This window comes from Nuphar pumila, chromosome 12 (genome assembly GCF_984573655.1).
Source record: "Nuphar pumila chromosome 12, dmNupPumi1.hap1.1, whole genome shotgun sequence".
Taxonomy (NCBI): Eukaryota; Viridiplantae; Streptophyta; class Magnoliopsida; order Nymphaeales; family Nymphaeaceae; genus Nuphar; species Nuphar pumila.
The window spans coordinates 26,778,465-26,791,944 of record NC_143260.1 but is presented as its reverse complement, the minus strand read 5'-3'; the positions used below and the strand labels follow the sequence as shown (position 1 = coordinate 26,791,944).

At 44.6% G+C, this 13,480-nt stretch overlaps 1 pseudogene across 1 annotated transcript; it reads left to right on the top strand.

Moving 5' to 3' along the window:
- The first annotated feature begins 3,874 nt into the window (after positions 1-3,874).
- Positions 3,875-13,275, top strand: LOC149820396 (uncharacterized; annotated as a pseudogene). The gene is made up of 2 exons (XR_016426368.1): positions 3,875-4,483; positions 12,345-13,275. The product of XR_016426368.1 is annotated as an uncharacterized LOC149820396 (transcript).
- The last annotated feature ends 205 nt before the right edge of the window (positions 13,276-13,480 follow it).

The window sequence follows — 13,480 nt, the reverse complement described above, 5'->3', positions numbered from 1 at the left end:
TATATATATATATATATATATATATATATATATATAGGTTTTTGAATGTTTGAAAATTGATCCATACTTCTAGATCCAATTCTAAACTCATAAGGTTTGTCAATATGGATCTTATTTGGATCCAATTTGATTTGAGATTGGATCCTTCTAACGGATTCAATCTTTATGTTTTAAAGGTTTTGAGTGCTCCAGATCTTTTCAGAGATCCGACTCTGAATTATTTTAAATCTGTTTTGAGTCCATTTGAATGGATCTGAGTCATTGTTACGAGGTTTCATAGATTCAGATCATACATTGAATCCAAACCTATTTAATTAGAAGATTCAGTGGATCCTACATATTTCAAATGTACGGAAGAAACTGGGTTTCATGGGGGGTCAATCCTTGTAGATCTTCCATCGAGATCCAGATCCATAAGGTGTTTGTATAAGATAAATAACTTTATTACATCCAAAAGTTCATCGATTATTCACGATCGATGGATTTCTCATACATTATCTCTTCTGAAAAAACCAAAAAATTTATAGACTTTACACTTATGGTTCAAGGAACTGATCAGTGCCTTGAAAGCACAGATTTATGGGTTGCATATGCTCATGTGCTTGTGCTGTAAGGCATGTAGAGACATGCATGCACTTATTAATTAATGATGTATGTGTGGTTTAAGAAACCACTGAGATGCCTTGTATGCATTACTGTATTGATGAGGTTAAATGAGATTCTTGTGTTATAAGGCGTCGTATACGACATGCAAGCACTCTGTACTGCTCAATGGTAAGAAAGTGATTGTTGATAACTCATGAGGTATTGATTCAAAACCAATTTGTGAAAATATCATTTACCTATGACCTTAATGAAAATTGTCCCACGCTTAACGATTTTTGGTTTACCATGAAAAGGTTACATGAATTTACATGATTTATTATTCCAAGTTTACCTTGAAGAGGGTAAAGAGTATAAGCTCCTAGGATATTGTTGTTGTTTTGTGTATGAAAAGTCTCACTTGGTCCCCAGTTACAAGAATTTAGGGATTGAGACGACTGTGTAGCTTAGGTGGTAGTTCCCTTGACCTGTAGAGTCTTTTTTTAGATCGATTCAATTAATGTGTGCCTTTAAAGATTTTCTTTCAGTAGTGAAACATTCTCCTTTGAGAGGTTGTTCAGTTACTCATTTGAGTTATAATAAAATATATAGCATAATAAACACTCGAGTGGTCTAAACTAAAACGATGATGTTGTCTCAGCGTACCTACAAGATTATAACCAAGAGAAACAATTAATTAGTTGATTAAGAATACTTTACATTTATGTGGTTATGTTTATTTATATGTCTGCGTTGAAAGCATGCATGCAATGATAACATGTTCTAATAATTGTGTTTTCTGAATTTAATTGTTGTAGTGATTCAGTCGAATGCTTGATAATATATATTGTTATTGTTGGTACATGTTTATGTATGCTTGGTACTGTATATGTATGAAATGTTAATGTATGTCCTACTAAAATGCGATTGGGTCTGACACCCTACTTTTATAAATACACATATGTTGAATGAATGAGCTTAAGAGCGGTTGTGAGATGTTATGCGGGTGCCATGCGAACCATTTATTTTATTTAGATCTCATGGATAATTACTTTGGTTTAGTATTTATTTCTTTGAACATTTGAAATGAATTATTGGATTATGCAATGAATGAATTACTTCAGTTTATGGGTTGTTAAAGTTGTTTTAAATACCTATAACTTCCCAAAATGTTTAAATAATGTTTTCGCTGTGAATTCTAAATTATGTGATTTTGAAATAAAAAATTTTATCAGTTGGATATTTTTTCTCAAATTCGGTTCTAAAAAACTATTGAATGCTGGAACTCAATTCGGTTAAGGCAATACCATATACGAGACCTCGTATAAAAAACTTACATATTTTCTGGTAAAATTTTTGGAGCATCACAATTCTTGTTGCATATCCTACCCAACCGGTGCTTGTGTATGCATTTTTTTTAACAAAAATATGCAGTTTAGCAAATTAAATTATACATTTTGGGTTTGGGCTTTCATTCTTGATTGGACTTAACCGGAACCTGAATGTAGATGTGACTGCCAGTTACTTGGGCTGGTTTGGTTGCACTCTGATGAGTCTGATACCCGACCTTTGACAGCCTTAGACCCAGCTTGACCTGAGTATGCCTGGCTTATTGAAGGCTTGGCTGTGCTTGACCTGTTCATGGCACACCAATGGGCTTGGCCTCGACTGGGCTGCAGTCTCCTGATGGGCCAGTGGGACCCTTGAAAATATAGGCTGAGATAAGAAAGATATGGGCCGGGCAGAGCTTCGCCGGTGCCGTTGGCTGTCTACCCATTTAATTGGGCCAGGCAGCCCAAACACGATGGGCAGCCCAGCCTATCTGGTGAAGGTTTTAGGCCATTGGCTTGGCCTGGACTGGGCTTAGGCTCACGCCTTCCTTTTGATGGGTCGTCCTTGACTGGGCTGCAGTCTCCTGATAGGCCAGTCGGACCCTTGAAAATATAGGCTGAGCTGGCTAGCTGTCAGCGTTCAGTACGAGCCGTAAATGGGTTGGATCTTTTTGGACCTTTTGTTGAACCAACCAGGCATCTAGGTTTGACCCTTAAAATAAAATCCTATTTTTCCTTTTCAAAGTTCAAATATTTGACCCGGGTGCCCCAATAGGGTTTGGACATGCTCTAATGGGTTTCGGATCCTATGGCCCAATTGAACTCAAATAAATTGTTAAGTTAACAATCTGGATTATATAAATTGAACCACATTTAAATAGGATCTAAAACCAAAAGGGATCGAATTTGATCCGACAATGGTGCATAGAGATTGGGTTCGGATCTGTAAGGAATCCATTGATGCCTGGTCACATGATTTACAATGGAATCCGGTTCCTTCACAGCCTTGTTCGGATCCCACATGTCAACAAAAGTCTGTTTGGGTCGAAGCCAGGCCCAGTGTATCTCTCTTATCAGTTTTGAATCCGATAACCCTATCAGGTCCGAATAGAGCTACTTTTATAGCAACACAACAAATCTTGGTATCAAGATTTAGAGAATTAAATTTTTTTGTTTCTTTTTGGAAAAGCTCGAGAAAATACCGGCTAAAATAAAACAATCGGTAACATATATAAATTCCAAAAGTGTTTTTATCGTGTAGAATAAGCAGCAAGTGTTTGGAAAATATCCGTGTGTTTCCAGGATCAAATTTCTGAAAATATCATAAAAACATTCAACATATTTTCAACCTACCGTTTATATTAGTAATACGGGTCTATCTAGATCCTTTCACATCCCTTCCGGATCCACACTCACAGGGTTCGGTCCATTACATTAAAACGGGTGACACTCCATCCAGACCCGAACCGCACTTCTTCCCAGTCGAGCCATCCCTGACTGCACCGGAAAGTAGGGTTGCAAACGTATCGGATTCAGGAAGTGGCATTTGCAAATTTTGGCTGTTCCGGATCCGGCTCGATCCGACTCCCCAATGTATTTTCTGATCCGAAATCCCAACCGTTTTCTCCTGTGGAAACCCATGAGGTCCACGTCAGCGGATTTACTTGTCCACGTCATCTCCAACTGGTTCGAAGTGTCCAGCCTGGATGCGGGAGAAGGTTACTTGCGGGTGGGTCCCATGGGAAATGGTAGACGGACAATGGACCCCACATCTCGGGTCCCACCGGCGTCAGCACATCTCTCTCTGGTCTTTTCTATACAAGAAGCCTTCCGGAGTCCGGAACACGTTAGATCGGAGGATAGCAAAGACCAGCACCGAAAATTCCGGCCGCCGGAGAAAATAATAGCGGAAGAAAAAGAAGAAGAAAGGAGGGAGGAGGAGGAGGATCTACCTGAAGATCATGGACCCGTGTCCATTTGTCTGGATCACCGTGTCCGGCCTTGCGCTGAAGATCCCGGCGGCAGTGCGGTCATCTCGCTCAGGCGTCCACCCATCGTCGGCGACGTGCTTCTGCGAGATCCGACTCCGAGGCTTCCCTGAGCAGTCGGCCCCGGTCCCGCTCGTCTCCGCGAACTCTCCCCCGCCGAACCCGTCCGCCCTGGCCGCCGGCTTCCACCTCGAGGAGACCGACCTCCGGCTCCTCTCCGGCCGGGGATGGCTGCGCTCCTCGAGCTCCGCCTGGCTACGCGTCTCGGTCTACACGGGACGGAGCTGCGGCACGTGCGCGGCGGGAGGCGGTAAGCTCCTGGGGCACGTGTGGGTGGAGGTGGATCTCGATGGGGTGGAGAAGCGGGCGCGAGTGTTCTGGAGAGGGTGGGTGGCAGTCGGCAGGGATGAGGCGGCTCGGCTGCACCTGTTTGTCAGAGCCGAACCGGACCCCCGGTACGTTTTCCAGTTCGGCGGCCAACCGAAGTGCAGCCCCGTCGGCCGTCGTGTTCCAGATCCAGGGGAACATCCGGCAGCCGGTATTCAGCTGCAAGTTCAGCGCCGACAGGAATTCGAGATCTCGGTGAGGTTTTGTTCCTGATCTCTCGCGGATATTTTTTCCCCGAATCTTTCTTTTCGAGATTTTGTGGAGGCACCGACGCGGCATTCTCTGTTCTTTTAAGTTGACCGTTGGTGAAAGATCAATTTCGTCATTTCCCACGGTCATCGCTTCTTTGTAGATTTTGTTGCGGCCTTTTCGTCGATGTGACTGACCGATGTCGCCAACCTTTTAGCCTCGGGACTTTCTCGGTCTAACGGTAAAATTAAAACTTTTTTGTTTTTCCCGGAAAATCTTGGCAAAATAGAAAATTGTTAAAAGTAAATTCAGATAACAATGAAGGGAAAATATAAAATATAAAAGTTTAAAAAAGCGACTTACCGAATAAAATACGGGTTAAAATGTAGATGGTATAAGGAGAAGGGAGCCAATGGATGGATTATTCATTGCTGGAGGCATGGGTTGGGGTTGGTGGACCTAGTGAGAGCTGATCTGGGTTCAGTGGAATGTGGTGATGACTCAATGTGGAGCAGCCATCTCAGCCCTTGAGCCGCCGGAGTCGCGGACTTAACTGGGTCTAGGTACGTCGACTATGCTGCTACTTTGTGATGCTTAGAGTGCATGTGTAACGTGTTTGGCTCCGCTCGAGTTTCGTAGAATCTAGTGGTTTGTTGTGCGTTCATCTTGAGAAAGTTCGATGGGAGAACTTTAGAATTCATGAACTGAAATCACATTTTTGTTTATACATCGGGGTTCATGAACTTGATCAGGTTTTCATTCTTATATATTGGCATCCTGGTACCCAATGCTGGATCCCCTCTCTCTCTCATATACAGTGCTCCAGGTGCACTTATACACTCACTTAATAGAAATCATTTTTTTTTATAATCTTGTAGTCCTTTTGTCTATTAAACCCCATAGATATAATCTACATATATACTTTTTTTAGTAAAAAAAAAGTTAGATCATATGATTGTGACGTGCATGTAGCTTTTTCAAGATGTTCGAAGAAAGAACAACAAAATACAACGTACCAAAATTTTGTGACTTAAAAAATGATATTTGTATACTTTTGGTTCTTGTGTTCGGCAAGCTAGGATAGTCCATCGATCCCCACCATGGTGGTGGAGTTTTGAATACATGAAGTCATGGTGGCGGCAATGGCGGTATTATTTTGATCCCAATTTATCATGATTGGGACCTTGGAGTCTATGTGGTAGGGACACATTAAACAGGCTAACATGTTTAGTGAGATAGCATGTGGCAAGCCATGATCTGTTGGACACCAACATTGTATGTGTTTTTTAATTTTTTATGTATTGTTATCTTAATATTTTTACATATTAAGAATTGAATTTAAACACTAATTTTGATATATACACGGCCCACAGCATTACAAAAGAAGTTGAGAATTGACATGACCCTTTGATTGATTTTTTTTTTTATTATCAAATGTTAGTGCAAGTATGTTAGACAAAATGCTTTACATGATTAAGGAAATGAAAAAATATGTTTTTGGGGTTAACGAAAGCATGTTAGACAAAAGCTTTGATGTGACTTGGGAAATGAAAAATAGGCCTTTGGGTTCTTTATGTTTGATTTAGTTTGCTTGTACAACTTTCTGTCCACAAAAGACAGATGCATAAAAATCTGTGACATGGATACGGCCGTGGATACGGGAGATGTGACTATTTTATTGAAATTTTCAAATATAACTGCCCTACACAAGGGAATGTGATGCAGGAGCGAAGTGGGACAGCTTTGGGTTTCATTTTCCTATTCTCATTTGGTTCTGTTTATATTTCGATTTTTGGATCAACTTTTTAGATCCATATTATGATAGGGTAAGTCTTAGAAGGTTTATCAAGATTGGAGTATCGGTGTAATTTATTGGGATTAGGCGCTTTCATCTATAAAAAAAGTGAAGGACATAGGAGTTAGGGGACCAAGAGTTGGATTATCGATTGTTTTATATTTTTATTAAATTTCAGTTAATTCCAGTTGTTGTTTTTTCTACTTTTCCTCCTTTCAATTCCTGCTTATTTCTAGATATTCTTTGATAATCTAGTGTAGCTTCCATGTTTGGGTATCAAATCTGTAGATTTCAGTTACTTCCAGCATCGCTACATTAGTATGGAACGAAAAATCAAAAGGAGTATCCGTGTTCCCTTGCGACTTACAGTGTACAGTTGCGCTTAGAGACTGTTTTGCTTTTGTTGAGTCTGATGTAAGCTGTCCGGTTCAGGTGAATCAATACCCCGAAGGGGCAGCCCGTATACTTGAACTGTAATAGCCTGCGGGCAAAATTGTGAATGAAGTAAATGTGTTGAGCTTTCTTTTGTTCACCCTCGTTGTGATTGCTTCTTGTGATTGCAATTTCTCTCCCTCTATTCTCTCTTGCTCTCTTGCACTCTGATTACAAGCTTCTGCGACCGGCAAGCGAGCTGACGAGTAGGCTTGCGGCGGTAAGGAAGGACCGTCGCGCCGCGCTGGCCCATTGAAAGAAATAGGCCCGTGACAAGTGGTACCAGAGCCCGTTCTCGTGCTGGGGAAGGGACTCCGGAGTCGGTGTTGACAGACACGCCGACAGGATGCGATTTGTGAGCAAGACATCGTGGCGCCTTATCAACACTTGCGCAACACCAAAGGCAAGGCAGTTGCCGAAGCTGAGGAGATGGGTTCACCTCGGGGCCAAGAAGAGTTGGCTGCAACTGTTAACAAGCTGGTGGAAGATGTGACTTCGCATGATGAAGCGATTTCACGCGCATGTGAATCATTCAATGGATTGAATGATGTGGTGGCGAGCCTGCAAGAGCAGGTGAACTTACTAATGGGGCAGGTCACTTCATTGACGACTATAGTGACCGATCTTGAGTTGAAGAACCGTACGTTGCAGCGGACGGTGACCCTAAATGGCGAAAATGGTGAGAGACCATCAAGGATTGATGTACCTAGACTCGCAAAATTCAATGGTTCTCGCAACAGCAAGGCCATTGAGAACTTCTTGTTCCAAGTAGAAGACTACTTGGATATCCAGAATGTGACCCTCGAAGATCTGAGGATCGAGGCTGCAGCGGCCTTACTTGATGGTGATGCTATCGCTTGGTGGAGGCGGAAGCGCAATGACATGGAGAGGGGTCAATGTGTGATAGACACCTTTGATGACTTCAAAGTAGAGTTGCGCAACTATTTCATGCCAAGAAATGCGCAGAGACAGGCTTACCGGATGGTTTGTGAGCTCAAACATACTGGTTCGTTGCAAGACTATGTCAGAACGTTCCAGAAGCTTATGCTGGAGATACCTAACATGCCAGAAGACGACATGCTCAACTGGTTCATTGTGGGACTTCAGCCATGGGCACAGTCTGAAGTGGAAAGAAGCAACCCCCGTATTTTGGAAGATGCATATGTGGCGGCAGAGCGCTTAGTTGACACTCAGCGCAAGCCTTTCACCCCATCAACCAAAGTTGGGAAGAAGCCTGACCACAGAGGCAAGAAGGATGAGCATCGCAATGATAAAGGTGAGGCGTCGACACGCCATCAATCCGAAAAGAAACAGAACTTCACAAAGCATAACAACAGCAACAAGGGTGCGGTTGTGACATGTTGGTTCTGCGACGATAGACATATAGCTAGGCAGTGCCCAAAGCGCCTTGTAAAGGACAACGAGCAAGCCAATGCTGCACGGGAAGAATGTAGCGATACTGAATGCAGTGACACTGAGACCATGCAACTAAGGATGGGGGTCATGCGATCGATTAACGCAGCTAGAAGTTGCTCAGCTAAGAACATGCAGGTCAGTAAGGAACTTATGTACATAGAAGTCATTATGAATGGAAAGTCTACTTCAGCAATGGTAGACTCATGGGCCACACACAACTTTGTCTCGCGGAAAGAGGCAGAGCGGTTGGGCTTGAAAACTGGGCCAAAGCAGAGGACCATCAAAACAGTAAACTCTGAGGCCAAGCCCATCCTTGGTGAAGCAAGAGATGTGGCTACTCAAGTGGGGAGTTGGGTCGGCAAAGACAACTTCTCTGTGGTGCCCCTGGACGATTTCAAGGTGATTTTGGGTATGAAGTTTCTGCGAAGCCAGAATGTTATGATGCTGCCAAAGTTTAACACGTTGACGATCATGGGGTCAGACCTGTCACACACAGTGCAGTGCATTACGCATAAAAAGCAAGTCTTCCGTGTTATCGGCAATGCAACTGAAGAAGGGTGTCAAGTATGGGGAGCAGACATTCTTAGTTGCAGTGCGTGCAGATGAAGGGAAGGTAGAAGCAGCAGTGTCGCCGACCTTAGCTCCACTATTGGAGGAGTTTCGGGGGGTGATGCCCCCGAAATTGCCAAAACGTCTTCCGCCAAGACGCGAGGTCGACCACAAGATTGAGTTGACCCAGGGAGCGAACCCTCCTGCAATGGTTCCATACCGTATGGGGCCAACTGAGTTGAAGGAACTGCACAGGCAGCTAGACGAGATGTTGGACGCAGGCATTGTTCGTCCATCAAAAGCTCCATTTGGTGCCCCAGTCCTTTTCCAGATGAAACATGATGGCTCTAAACGGTTATGTGTGGATTACCGTGCCTTGAACAAGGTCACAGTGAAGAACAAGTACCCATTGTCATTGATAGCGGACTTGTTCGATCAGCTAGGCAGTGCCCGTATTTTTTCCAAGCTAGATCTGTGATCGGGTTACTGGCAGGTGAGGATTGCCGAAGGTGATGAGCCGAAAACAACTTGTGTCACCCGCTATGGTGCTTACGAATTTCTAGTAATGCCATTCGGGTTGACACATGCTCCAGCCACGTTCACGACTTTAATGAACCAAATCTTCTACCCTTACTTAGACAAGTTTGTGGTAGTCTACATGGATGATATCGTGATCTACAACAGCAACATGGAGGAACATGTCGAGCACTTGCGAACAGTGTTTCAGGTGCTGAAGAAGAATGACCTCTGTGTCAAACGAGAGAAGTGTCTCTTCGGGCAGGAGGAGATCAACTTTCTTGGCCACGTTGTGGGGCGTGATGTGCTGCTTATGGATCTGCAGAAGATAAGGGCCATCCAGGAATGGGTTTCGCCAAGCAAAGTGTCAGAATTGCGGTCATTCCTCGGTTTGGCAAACTATTATCAGCGTTTCATCGAAGGTTATTCCCTCATTGTTGCGCCCCTCACAGATTTGTTAAAGAAGAATCGGGTATGGCTCTGAACATGAGCGTGCCAAGATGCCTTCGATGGCTTGAAGAAAGCTTTAGTGAGGGAGTCAGTGCTATGACTGCCTGATCATTCGAGACCCTTTGAAGTCCACACTGATGTCTCAGACTTTGTCATTGGCGGAGTTATTATGCAAGATGGTCATCCGATCGCATATGAGAGTCGCAAGCTGAAGGATGCAGAGAGGCGTTACACAGTGCACGAACGTGAGATGACCGCCATTATGTATTGCCTCAGGACCTGGCGGCACTACCTTTTGGGTGCCGAGTTCGTCGTCAAGACGGACAATGTGGCCATGAGCTATTTTCAGACACAAAAGGAGTTGACGCCTAAACAAGCTCGATGGCAGATGTTTTTGGCTGAGTTCGACTTTGCCTTGGAGTACAAGGTTGGAAAAACCAATGTTGTGGCGGATGCCCTGAGCCGTAAGGTTGAACTGGCAGCTGCGCGTGCGGAGCCTTCTGAAGTGCATTTGGAGGGTGCATTGCTGAGCCGCATCCGCGAGGGTACGCAGCAGGATCCGACCGCACAACACCTTGTTTCTCTGGCGCAGGCAGGGAAGACTCGGCGATTTTGGCTACAGGATGGCCTCCTCGTTACAAAAGGGGGACGCATCTTTGTACTACAGTGAGGAAGTCTTCGCCGAGAGCTACTCAAGGAGTGCCATAATACACTATGGGTCGGCCATCCTGGTCAGGAGCGAACCTTAGCACTCCTTGAGCGCGGCTACTATTGGCCGCAGATGAGAGACGACGTTGAGGGGTACGTGCGAACATGCCTCATCTGCCAGCAAGATAAGGGGACAAACCAGAAGGCTGTCGGTCTCCTTGAGCCTCTACCAATTCCAGAACGTCCTTGGAATAGCATCTCCATGGACTTTATTGTTAGTCTGCCGAAGGTAGAGGGCCTTAGTTCTATTTTGGTTGTGGTGGATCGTTTCTCAAAGTATGTCACCTTCATCTCAGTTTCCAAGGAGTGCCCTGCAGAGAAGACTGCAGAGTTGTTCGTAAAACATGTGGTGAAGCACTGGGGCATACCAAAGAGCATTGTGAGTGATCGTGATGCTCTCTTCACGGGCAAGTTCTGACGTGAAGTATTTTGGCTACTTGGCTCTGAGTTGCTGTTTTCCACAAGCTTTCATCCGCAGACAGATGGGCAGACAGAGCGTATCAACGGGATATTGGAGCAGTACCTTAGGCACTTTGTTAGTGCCAATCAGAAAAATTGGGTGAAGCTCCTTGATGTGACACAGTTTTGCTATAATTTGCAGAAGAGCGAGTCTTCAGGCCACAGTCCGTTCGAGATAGCCACGGGGCAACAGCCATTGATCCCGCACACTCTTGCCACACAAGAAAAGGGAAGGCCATCATTCGCCTATCAGTTTGTTCGCGACTGGCACGAGCAAAATGAGTTGGCGAAGGCATTCTTACACAAAGCAGCAAAGAGAATGAAGAAGTGGGCGGACAAACACCGTCGGCCCGCAGGGTTCCAAGTTGGGGACCAAGTGTTGGTGAAGTTATATCCTGGTCGCACAGGCATCTTCCGTGGGCGGCACCGCGGACTACTCAGAAAGTATGATGGACCCTTCACCATCACAAAGAAGGTAGGCAAGCTGGCATACAAGCTGGAGTTGCCCCCAGACTTCAAGGTGCACCCGGTGTTCCACGTGTGCAACCTCAAGCAGTTTCATCCAGATGATGGAGACCCGGAACGCAGTGTGCCACAACGCGCTTCCATCATGCAGAGGGCCCCGGCAGCACAACGGGCCGAGAAGCACCTCAGTCAGATCCTTCGCCACAAGGTCAACTACTTGGGACAAGCAAATAAATACTTGGTGCAGTGGGAGGAAACAACGGAACCAACAGAACCAACGTGGGGGCCTGCATTTCGAATGAACAGCCGCTACCCGACTGAAGTCAGGGCTTACCACAAAACAGATGGCACCGAGGACAGCGCATGATTTGAAGGGGGGAGCATGTTCACTTGCGACTTACAGTGTACAGTTGCGCTTAGAGTCTGTTTTGCTTTTGTTGAGTCTGATGTAAGCTGTCCGGTTCAGGTGAATCAATACCCTGAAGGGGCAGCCCGTATACTTGAACTGTAATAGCCTGCGGGCAAAATTGTGAATGAAGTAAATGTGTTGAGCTTTCTTTTGTTCACCCTCGTTGTGATTGCTTCTTGTGATTGCAATTTCTCTCCCTCTATTCTCTCTTGCTCTCTTGCACTCTGATTACAAGCTTCCGCGACCGGCAAGCGAGCTGACGAGTAGGCTTGCGGTGGTAAGGAAGGACCGTCGCGCCGTGCTGGCCCATTGAAGGAAATAGGCCCGTGACAATCCGTGTGACAGTGATAAAAATGATCTAAGGATGTTATGATCGTACTGCTTCAGAGAATAAAAGAGAACAAAAGGCAGTATGATCATGCATGGACATCTTTTAGTAGCATTTAAAAGATTATGGGAGCTGACATGCATCATTGCCTAGTATGAGATGATGCAAATCGTTCATCAGATGACAGTTTGTAGAATCCTGATGCATGCTAGAGAAATATCCTTGATGATATTCCAAATTTTTTCCAAAGAGTTAAGTTCATTCAGTTTGATCGGTTTTCTAGATACAAAGCTTGAATTTCTATAATGAACCTTTCTTTGTTTCTGGTACTCTAAAAAAGCTCTCTGCGGTCAGACTCTTGTAGCAGCAGCAGTTGGTCAAGATCATTTGGAAGTGAGAGGGAGAGGCCTGGCAAAGAGAGGAAGGGTTGGATGATTGTCATACATGACCTCTCTGGTTCACCTGTTCCAGCTGCATCTATGGTTACTCCTTTTGTCGCATCTCCTGGTTCAGACCGGGTCAGCCGGTTGAACCCCGGTGCATGGCTCATCCTTCGGCCAAATGGCTATAACCATGGGGTCGGCTAGAAGCTTGGCGAGAACGTGGAAGCAGTGAATCACTTGGTTACAGGTTTGAGCTCAATAGTGGTGCAGTAGTTGCAGAATCAAGCATTAGCACAAAAAAAGGTGGTACGTTCCTGATTGAAAATACCACAATTGGAGGTGATCCGTTAGGCAATTCTCCAGTCTCAAGTCCGAGATGCAATGGAGAGCTTGCTCCAAGTTACAGAGGCTTTGTTATGGTTTCGACCGTTGAAGGGGAAGGGAAATGCAGCAAGCCCCATGTACAGATCGGGTTGAGGTATGTCACAAGCATCGCTGATGCAGCCGTCTTCATTGCGTTATCTGCTGCCATTGACCTGAGTATGGATGCGTGTCGGCTCTTCTCACAGAAGTTGAGGAAGGAGTTTCGCCATGGACAGCATGACAGCAGTTGTTAGTTGGGAATGCACATTTTTATCAGCATTGAGGACTGAACTCTCCAGTAGCTACAAATCCCACCTCAAGATTTAGTTCGCTGCTATGGTCTGTAAAGTCGGAGAAAATATCTACTTTTCTTTCCCTCTTGGATCAATTTTTTGGGTTTTGATTTTCTTTTATTGATTTTGATATTTTTATTTGGGGCTGCTTTGCTAGGAGAGAGTGAGTTTGAGATATTCATGTAACAAAATATTGAAACTTTTGTAGGAATGTAAATTCATTTTGTATTTACTTGCCAAATGATTTCACGCCAACAAAAGGGGAACGACATCCAGAGCAATGACCTTAACAGTTTCGAAGATAACTGGAGAATTTTTTTTAGCACATGATCTCGTCAAGAAATTTCAAAGTTTCCATTTTTATTCCTAAAGTTGAGTCCATAGATTGGATACGAGTAAAAGTGGAACTTGACCTGTAATTCCCCAAGAAGTTGAAT